This window comes from Triturus cristatus, chromosome 6 (assembly GCF_964204655.1).
Source record: "Triturus cristatus chromosome 6, aTriCri1.1, whole genome shotgun sequence".
Lineage (NCBI taxonomy): Eukaryota > Metazoa > Chordata > Amphibia > Caudata > Salamandridae > Triturus > Triturus cristatus.
This window is the reverse complement of record NC_140589.1, coordinates 283,459,699-283,469,333: the sequence shown is the minus strand read 5'-3', so window position 1 is coordinate 283,469,333 and position 9,635 is coordinate 283,459,699.

Below are 9,635 nucleotides of genomic sequence, written 5' to 3'. Positions count from 1 at the left end.
TCAAGTTTTTTGCTTTTTTATGGCTGAACATGGGTTTTTGTAGGTCCAGTCCTCCACTGTTCAGAATGCGCCAGTGTTTTTTTATTATTTTGGTTACTTTGTCTGAGGCGATGTTAAATGTGGTAATACAGATCTGTCTTCTGAGATTCTTTTCTGTATCCTTGGGTTTATGTTCGAGGAGGGCTTCCCTGTTATTGTTGGATGCTCTTTTTTGTGCCGTCGACACTAGGTGTTGTGGGTACTGTCGTTGGACTAGTTTCAGTGAGAGGTCCTTGGCCTGGATCTTATAATCTTGTCGAGTAGTACAATTTCGTCTCAGGCGCAGGAATTGTCCAAATGGGAGATTGTTCTTCAGACTTCGCGGGTGGAAACTGTCATATGTTAGAAGGCAGTTTCTTGCGGTAGGTTTGAAATGTGTGGTTGTGATAAGGCGACCTTCCTGTGCTGATATATTCAGGTCAAGGAAAACCAGCTTAGACCTACTCATAGTGTAGGTGAATTTCAAAAAGGGGTCTTGTTGGTTCAACCAGAGTTGGAATAATTCAAAATCCGCATCATCCCCTTCCCAGATGAGAAACACGTCATCAATATACCTTTTCCATAATTTAATATGGTCGATATATGGATTGTTTTCATGGAGGATCTTATGTTTCTCCAGGTGGTGTACATAGAGTCCCGCTACGCTCGGCGCGAAGGTACTCCCCATGCTGGTACCGTGCGTTTGTTTATACAGGGATTGATTGAATTGAAAAAAGTTTTCAGTTAGAGCCAAACGACAACATTCAAGGACCACATGTCTGGGTGTGTGGTAATCCCAGTTATTGAGAAAGAGTACTTCCTCCAGAATATCTAATGTGTCTTTGTGTGGTAAACTTGTGTATAGACTCTCCACATCCAGACTGATAAGTATCCTTGTTGTGGGATCGAATTCTAGATTTTGTAATAGACAAAGGACAGCTTTTGTGTCCTGCAAGTATGTTTCTGTGGCTTGGACCAATGGTCGCAAAAAAGCATCCGCAAATTTGGACAGAGGTTCCAGGATTGAACCTATCCCTGACACTATAGGTCTGCCGGGGGGTGTCACCATAGATTTATGTATTTTGGGGATGGTGTAAAAATAAGGAATTACTGGTTTTTTGTTTTCCAAGAAATCTGCTTCCTTCTTACTTATCCAATCATTGATCAGTGATTCCTCAACCAGATTTGCTATCTCTATCCGTAGACGTTCTGTGGGGTCACTTGCGATAGGTTGATAGTTTCTTGTATCAGCTAACAGTCGGAGACATTCTGTCTGGTAGTCTGAAGTATTTTGTAAGACTATCGCTCCTCCTTTATCCGCTGGTTTGATAATGAGATTTTTTTCATTAGAAAGTTGATGGATCGCCTCCTGTTCAATTTTACTCGTGTTGTGATACACTCTTATAGTTTTAGCATCCATTTCAGTGATTTCTTTCATTACCGCTTTTTCAAAAGCAAGTAATTCAATGGGAAGACTATGAGGTGGAGGAGTAAAGGTGGATTTCTTGTGTAATCCTGTATCCGTCATAGATGTGGTGTTAGGTTCTTTATCTCTGAAGAAGACCTCCAATTTGATCCTGCGAATGAATTCTTTTAATTCACAGATCAATTTGAATTTGTCCAGTGTTGCTGTTGGGACAAACCCAAGTCCCTTCTCTAAGACATTTTTTTTAGTAGGTGTCAGAGTGTGGTCAGACAGGTTGACTACTAGGCTTGGTTGCTGCTGGTTGATGGCATGTTCGGAGGACCCATGCTCCGTGTATGACTCCTCTCTGTTTCTAGGGGTTGGGCCCATTGTACTTGTTGGCCTCGTCTCGTTTTTCCTTTTTGCGGGGCTTTTCCTCTCCCTAAAAAAGACTGGTTTTTTCCTTGGTTCTGGGGTTCCTCCCAAAATGGGTAAGGTTGTTGTGGGTATGGTTGATGAAACGGAGGTGGTCCGTAGAAAAACTGAGGTGGGGGAGCAAATGGTGGAATGTTTTGATATGGCGACCAGCCAAACCTTGGTCCTCCCCTGTTTCTAAAACGTCCTCCTCTTGATCGTCTGTTCCTGTTGCTAGAGTTGTGGTTGCTACCTGGATCCGAGATATCCGAGCCAGTGTCTGAACCATCGCTGTCCGTGTTGTAACCTGGATTGCGATTTGAAGGAATATAGTCGTCCCTAATGTAGGGATACACTTTTTCTTGTGTGAAATTCTTTTGGTCTTTCTTCAGTTTGATGTATTTGGCATCTTTCAAACCAATCTCAAACTCCGTCATGGTTTTATTGAGTTCTTCCAATCGTTTTTTCAATTCTGCTGTGCTTTGGTAAGTTTTAAGGCGTATTTCCAGATCATGGATGCCAATTTTCATCTCCTCTGATAGACGTGTAGCTGTTTTTATAATGAGCACCAACCAGTCTCTGGTACAGTGCCAGGATATTAAAGACCAGTCCTTTTTAAAGATTTTGTTATTTTGGAAAATGAAGGGTTCATTTCTAACTATCAGGCCTCGTGGTGCAATGTTGGCCCTTAAGTACTCGGTCATCATGATTCCGTGTAACAGAGTTTTTATTTGTTCACGTTTTAGTTCGGTTAACTCGTCCCAACATTGACTGGCTTCATTGGTATCCCTGGTGCCGGTCCCGGCCAGGGGAAGCATGGATGCTATAATTCTGTCAACCTCATCTTGTGAATAGGTGAGACCTGTTACTTCAGTCATGGTGGTCTATGAATGTGTGTGATGAAATGTCAGACGATGAATATGTTACAAAAAGTTTCCCTCAGCTGCACGCTGTACTTAATGGTTAACAAAAAACGGGGGAAGAAGAGGTTTTTAAAGGTTAGGTTCACCCTCCATTTATACAACTATCAAAAAGAACCTGAATGAACAGGTCAAAAAGAGCCTAACCTGGGGGTGTGGGAAAAACAGTATGTTTCCCCTAGTCACCTGAAGAAAAGAAAGGGCAAGACTGTGCCTTTCTTGAGTCCCCTCACTCACCAGGGTTTCCCCTTGGTGACATGCTTCATCATTGGGGTCCTCCCAGTCCTCTACGGACTACTGACAGTGTGACATCACAGACTTTGGGAAACCGAAACGGACGATCTTAACCATCCAATCAGAAGTGCCTAAACTGACTTTTTGTTACATTTGGTCATTAATTTCCTTATAAAAGTTGGAAGACTAAGTGAGTTAGGGGTAGCGAATCTTTTCCTGTTTCCTGACGTTATGCTGACGGAGAGGACGGTGACACTGCATGACAGCTGTTTCCCTGAATCTTTGACAAACTAAATTGCTGCCCATTTCCCCGATGAACTGAGGACTCTTAGACTGATGGGCATTGATTGATGTGTACACGCTTATGGTCCAGACCCAATTATTGGGACTGTAGCGTGCCGCATGACGACTTGATTGACTTAGAGGACGACTAATAGCCAGATTAGGTAAATATGGTGTTCTGTGATTTGATTAACATTTCATTAAAACTTGCATTAATTAGATAAACAATATTATTGATTAACAATCAAATGCGTTGGGTTATTTATTGAGATGAAATAGAATAAGATGTGAATATAAATGAAGGAGGATTAAAATCACTATTACCAACTCAGCTAATTTGATCCATCTGCAAAGTGGAAGGAATATCTCGAGGTTCAGGATTAAGATGTGCTGGATTAAAAATATTTAGTGTATGTTTATGTAAATAAATTTCTTTTAGGTATTCTTTCCACGTCAGCGTTTGGAACACTTATCTCTCCCGTAAGAGCAGACCAATGAAGTGTGAGTGTTGGTGTTATGGGCCCCACCAATGAATGTGATGAGTGAACGCGTTAGTGTGATATTTGGACTGTGACGAAGGGAGGATTTGAAATTCCACGCTGCATCAGTTTTTCTGGTAGCAGAATGATGGTTTTTACTGTTTTGGTTTGATGATTATTGCTTGTACATAGCTTATTGATTATTGATTGGTATTGGTTTATGTATTAGCAGGTTTCTTACTAAAGATGCTTTGACCCAAGTTGTTATCGCACTCATTACCTCAAGGCTAGACTATGCCAATATGCTGTATGCGGGTATTCCAGTCGGTCTCCTTCATCGACTTCAGCTGGTTCAGAATCAAGCCGCCCGTCTGATCTTCCACCAGCCTAAATATCAGCATGTTACTCCCCTCCTTTTTAGTCTGCACTGGCTCCCCATCTCTAAGCGCTGCACTTACAAATTGGCATGTTCCACCTTCAAGGCCCTCTCGAATGCAGCCCCTGCGTTCATCTCTTCGTGCCTGACTCGCTACACTCCCTCTAAGGCCCTTCGCTCAGCTTCTCTCAATCTTCTTGAGGTCCCCAAATTTATCAGGAAGAAACACGGTGGCTTGAGTTTTTCAGTCCAGGCTCCCTCTACCTGGAACTCTCTGCCACTTTCACTCCGCCTCTGTCCTCAGTACGATTCATTTCGCAGACTCTTAAAAACTCTGCTCTTTCGTTCTGCATATGTTTAACCCTCTCTCCTGAATCACGCTACTGGTCATTTGAGCGCCAAGAAACCTATGGTGATAGTGCGCGGTACAAATTTCTTTTAACATAACATAACATAACATATGTTGAGTCGCGTCAGGTTCTATGTTGTTTACACGACTTCTGGGATGTAGGAAGTCGGAAGTTTATAACAGTTCTGTAATAGGACAGAGGTAAGCGCTGCTCTCGGGAAAGACGGAATTGTTGTTGCCCTGTAGGTACACGGGGAAAACGTGTGACGATTGGAGTTGCACGACGCATTGTCTAGGTTTGATTCGGTAACATCGTTGTGTGTTGCCATTAGAGAAATTTTCTGTATGAGAGAAGTGTATGGTAGCGAAGGTCACCTGCGAAATTTTGGTCTTAGGTACCAGGAGTCCAAATGGCACTCTAATTACGCTTATCACTGGAAAGGTAATAGGTGTTCCCTAAGCTTGTTAGGAGGATAAAGTAGAGGGAAGAGCTACTTTATTAACGAATGTCATAATTCTGTAGTAGAACAGACTGTTCGCTGTTCTCGGGAAAGGCAGAATTCTGTGTGAATGTACTTCATTTTCTGTGTGAAAGTGCGTGAATGAAAAGGCATTCAGGTTAATTGTGAAACTCTGGTTTTATTTCTCAGGAGCATTGGGTCTCCAACTAGGTGTCTTAATTCTGGAGAAACGGTTAGCTAATGCTTGTTAGAAGGGTAAGGTAGAGGGATGTGCTACTTTATCAACGGAAGAAACGATTCCATAGTAGGGCAGAGGTAAGCGCTGCTCTCGGGAAAGACGGAATTCTTGTGAAAAAGGTCTTTAACTATTCTTTGGTTAGCGAAGCGGACAATGGTGGCGTTTATATGTTGTTACTAACAGATTTGTGAATTTGAAGAATGGAAAAGGCTTACCGAGAAATTTTTTGTAAAGGAGGGGTCAACAGGAGCAGGAGCTGCAGCAGCAGTTGCTGACGTCAGAAAGACTGCGCTGGGATTGGCCAGTTAGTTAGAAACGTAGAAGCTCCTGATTGGTGCATTAGTGTACGCCGCGCTAGGAGTAGAGAATTACAGGGTGACGTAGACGCTCCTGATTGGTGCATTAGTGTACGCCACGCTAGGAGTGGAGAATTACAGGGTGACGTAGACGCTCCGGATTGGTGTGTTAGTGTGAGTCGCGCTACGATTGGCTAAAATAACAGAACAGTCATAAAGGAGAGACTAGCGATACACGGAAGACAGAAAAGATGTATTACGATCCACCAGAAAAGGAGAAAAAGTCTTGGTTTGGAAAAATTAAGCAGTGGTTTAAAAAGGACAAACCGATTGTGACTAGGGAAGGACGATTACTTCCTCCACCGAAAACCCCCGCATCATTTATGGTTGCGAAATATGGATATCATACTTGTATTTGGTTAGATAATTGGGTGAAATATACCAAAGATGACGGAGTTTTAGCATTTCCAGAGCATGGCTTGTTTAATTTAGCAGTTTTGAGAAATTTGAGAGAAATTATGATGAATCTAGAACCGAGACCAAGACCGACACAAGTTGAAGCATTGACCGAATGGGAAGATGAAATGCATGACAGAGAGAGACAGAGGTGTGGCGGAAGATTTAAGTATATGTTTGGTAGATATGGGCATGGCACTCATGATGAGAGAATGAGAAGGTGGCGGAATGCGGGTATGACTGAAGGTATATTCCTTGTAAGAACCGCAGAAGAAATTGGAGGTAGAAAATGCACAGAGAAAAAGCATAATGTTGAATCAAGAGGGTATGGAGTGAATGAGTCAGAGGATGATGTTCTGGATGACATGTTTTATAAGAATCCACCTCCGTATCAACCAGAACCAGAAATGTTGACACCAAGTGCCCCAATGAGAGAAACGTTACGAATCATTAAGTCAGAACCAGTGTCCCAAGATTTAGAGAAAGGTAATTCCATTAGAGAGTTGGAGAGAAAATCAGATGGTAAGGTAAATGGTGAAAATTCGGCAGAATTAGCAAAAACAACTTTAGAATTAACAGAAACGATAAGGGAATTAACGAAAAATTTAGAAGCTGTAACCGTTCCAGTGACTATAGGCCCTGTGATGCCTATTTTTGATAAACAGAAAGATAGCGCACACTGTTTGACAGTTCCTTATAATAGCAATAAACAGGCTGAGAAGCTAAAGCAGAGCCAGAATGAAAATCCATGGAGACAGACAATGAGTATGATTGAACCGAATGTCTTGAGTAACCCTTTTATAGGCCAAAACTTAGCGGAAAGACATGCAATAACAGTGGAATCAATATTAGCAACGAAGAAGGATTCAGAACAAGGAAATGTAGAAAAACCAGTAGGTCCATCTACGGAAGAATTAAGTGAATGGTTGAGAAGCTTGCAGAGAAAGGACAAAGAATCCCAATCAATAGATGTGGCCAAACTACGAATGGTACTGGAAGAGTTAATAGTAGGAACTATCCCCACAGAAAAATTAAAAACTTATCAAGATGAGGAATTACTATTTTTGTGCAAAGGTGTAACATGGAGAGCAAAAAATTTGCACGAAAGACTAGAAGAAGTAGCAAATGAAATGGGTATCGATATTGAAAAGGTAAAGGTCTTACAAAAACCATATCGAGTAGATTTCACTGAAAAAGATATTGAAAATTTGAACACCACAGGACGGATAAGTCAGATTAAGGAAATAATTATCTTGCTGAGAAAATGGGGAGATGTGGATAAATGGAGAAGCAGGTGGTACCGAAAACGAGATGATGCCCCAGACAAAACGTTTGCAGCATTCCCTGTAAGAGAAAAAGAGAAGGTAGTAACAGTATGCCCTATGAGAGAAATTCCAGGAGAAGGATATGTACATGTACCATGGAAAAGACAGGATAATTTGTCTTTTACAAATGATATCCCTCGACTACGCGAAAAGCCTGTCGAGTGGTATAGGCAAGTAGACAGATTTGTAAAGCTGTCCAAAGTACTATGGATTGATCTGAATAGTCTATTTGACATAATAGTACCAGCAGATTTATGGACAGAGTGCAAATTTGTGATAAATTGGCCTACACAAGAGTACCCTAGGGATCCAAAGACTGGAGCCCCAGACCCAGAGGTAATGAAGAAATATGAACATGTTATTGCCTTTCTGAAAAACAAAGTACCTCCTAAAGAGACAGATTGGGTAAAAATTGAAAGAACACATCAGGAAAGCAAAGAGTCAGTACATGCATATTATGAAAGGCTGATTTTGGCTTTCAAACAGTTTAGTGTTGATGAAAGTTTGAGTGAAAAGGATTTAAGTCATTTTGTATACAGATTTGTATATGGTCTACCTCCCGAGATTAGTGAAATGATAAAACAACATACTATAGACGGGCAAAATAAGAAAATAGATGAAGTATTGAGGCATGCAAAATATTTCAGTGATGACATTGAAGCAAAACAGCGAAAATTAAAAGAAAAGGCTATGTGGGCACAAGCAAAGGTAGCAGAGACACAGGAAGCTCAATTGGCGGAACAAGTGAATAATACAGGCCCAAGACAAAAGTTAATTCCTGGGAAAGGTAAGGGAAATTTTAATATAGAAGAAGCTAAAAAGAAATTCCCATGTCATAATTGCGGTAGAATAGGGCACTGGAAATCCGAGTGTAAATTTCCCCCTTGTACTAACAATGAAAATACATCATTGAATCCACAGGTGCAGAATGAGGTGAGTGGTCAACCGCAGCGACAGCAACAGGTTGTAACCCAACAGAATCAGGTGCCAAAACCGCCTTTTCCACAGAGCAAAAACTCCCAGAATTATAGTAATGAAACAGGATTCTACAACGAAGAACAGGTAACTAAGCTGCCGCGCGCTAGCGCTGTTTCGCAGTATTGGCTACAATGCGATGAGAGTGATTCAGAAGAGGGTTATTGACGGTGCCGAAGGGAGGAAGAAGAGTGCGTACTTGGCGCAACTCTAGAAGTAGACCAGACAGGCCCATTTGTAGATGGAAAGATAAATAATGAAAGTATTTCTTTCCTATTTGATACTGGAGCTACTCAATCAACTGTCAGGTCAGCTGATGTTAAGAAACTTCCTCTCTCGGACGAAACGATCCAAGTAGTTGGTGTATCCAACAGACAGATTAAAACTTATCTTACAGAACCAGTGAAAGTTAGTATAGGGAAATTTTCCGAAATGCACCGCTTTGTCATGTGCGATACCAGTCCTGTGAATTTATTAGGTAGGGATTTGTTGTGTAAGATGAATTGCACTATATTCTGTACCCCTGATGGGATAGCCTTTGAGACCCCGGAAGAAGATGTGTTGTATAAAATGACAATGGCAAACAGGGAAAATGAGGTTACTGAAACCTATGTTGTATTTAACCCTGATGAATTACCTAAAGAATTGAAACAGTCTGTAAAAGCAGAGGTTTGGGATTTCACGGGAGAAGATGTGAGATTAATGAAGAATATAGATCCAGTAAAAATAACAGTGAAGGAAGGAGTAAGCTATCCAAATGTCCCTCAATATAAATTGACACCTGAAATAAGTGAAGGAGTTACTCCTGTGATTGAGAAAATGATAAAACAAGGCATTCTGAGAGAAATAATGAGTAGTCCATGTAATTCACCAATTATGGAACTGAAAAAGCCTAATGGGAAGTTCAGGATAGTACAAGATCTGAGAAAAATAAACAAAATTGTTGTGTCTTACTGTCCTATTGTACCACATCCATCTGTGATTTTATATCAGATTCCCCATGATGCAGAATGGTATACGGTGATTGATTTATGCCATGCTTTTTTCTCCATCCCATTGCACCATGACAGCCAGCAAATTTTTGTGTTTCGTTTCGGCAAGCGTATTTTGGCTTGGTGCCGAATTCCACAGGGGTATACAGAAAGCCCCTCAATATTTAATCAACTATTGAAGAAGTCTCTGGAAAGTCTAGAAATGCCCGAAAATTCAGTGTTAGTTCAATATATCGATGACCTTCTTGTGGCGTCGAAAACCCGTAAAGCTTGTGAGATAGACACAATAGCATTGCTGAATCATCTGGCAGATGGAGGACTTAAAGTGTCAACATCAAAATTACAATTTTGCAAGAAAGAAGCACAATATTTAGGCCACAACATTGAAAAGGGACTGAGAAAACAATAGACAGAA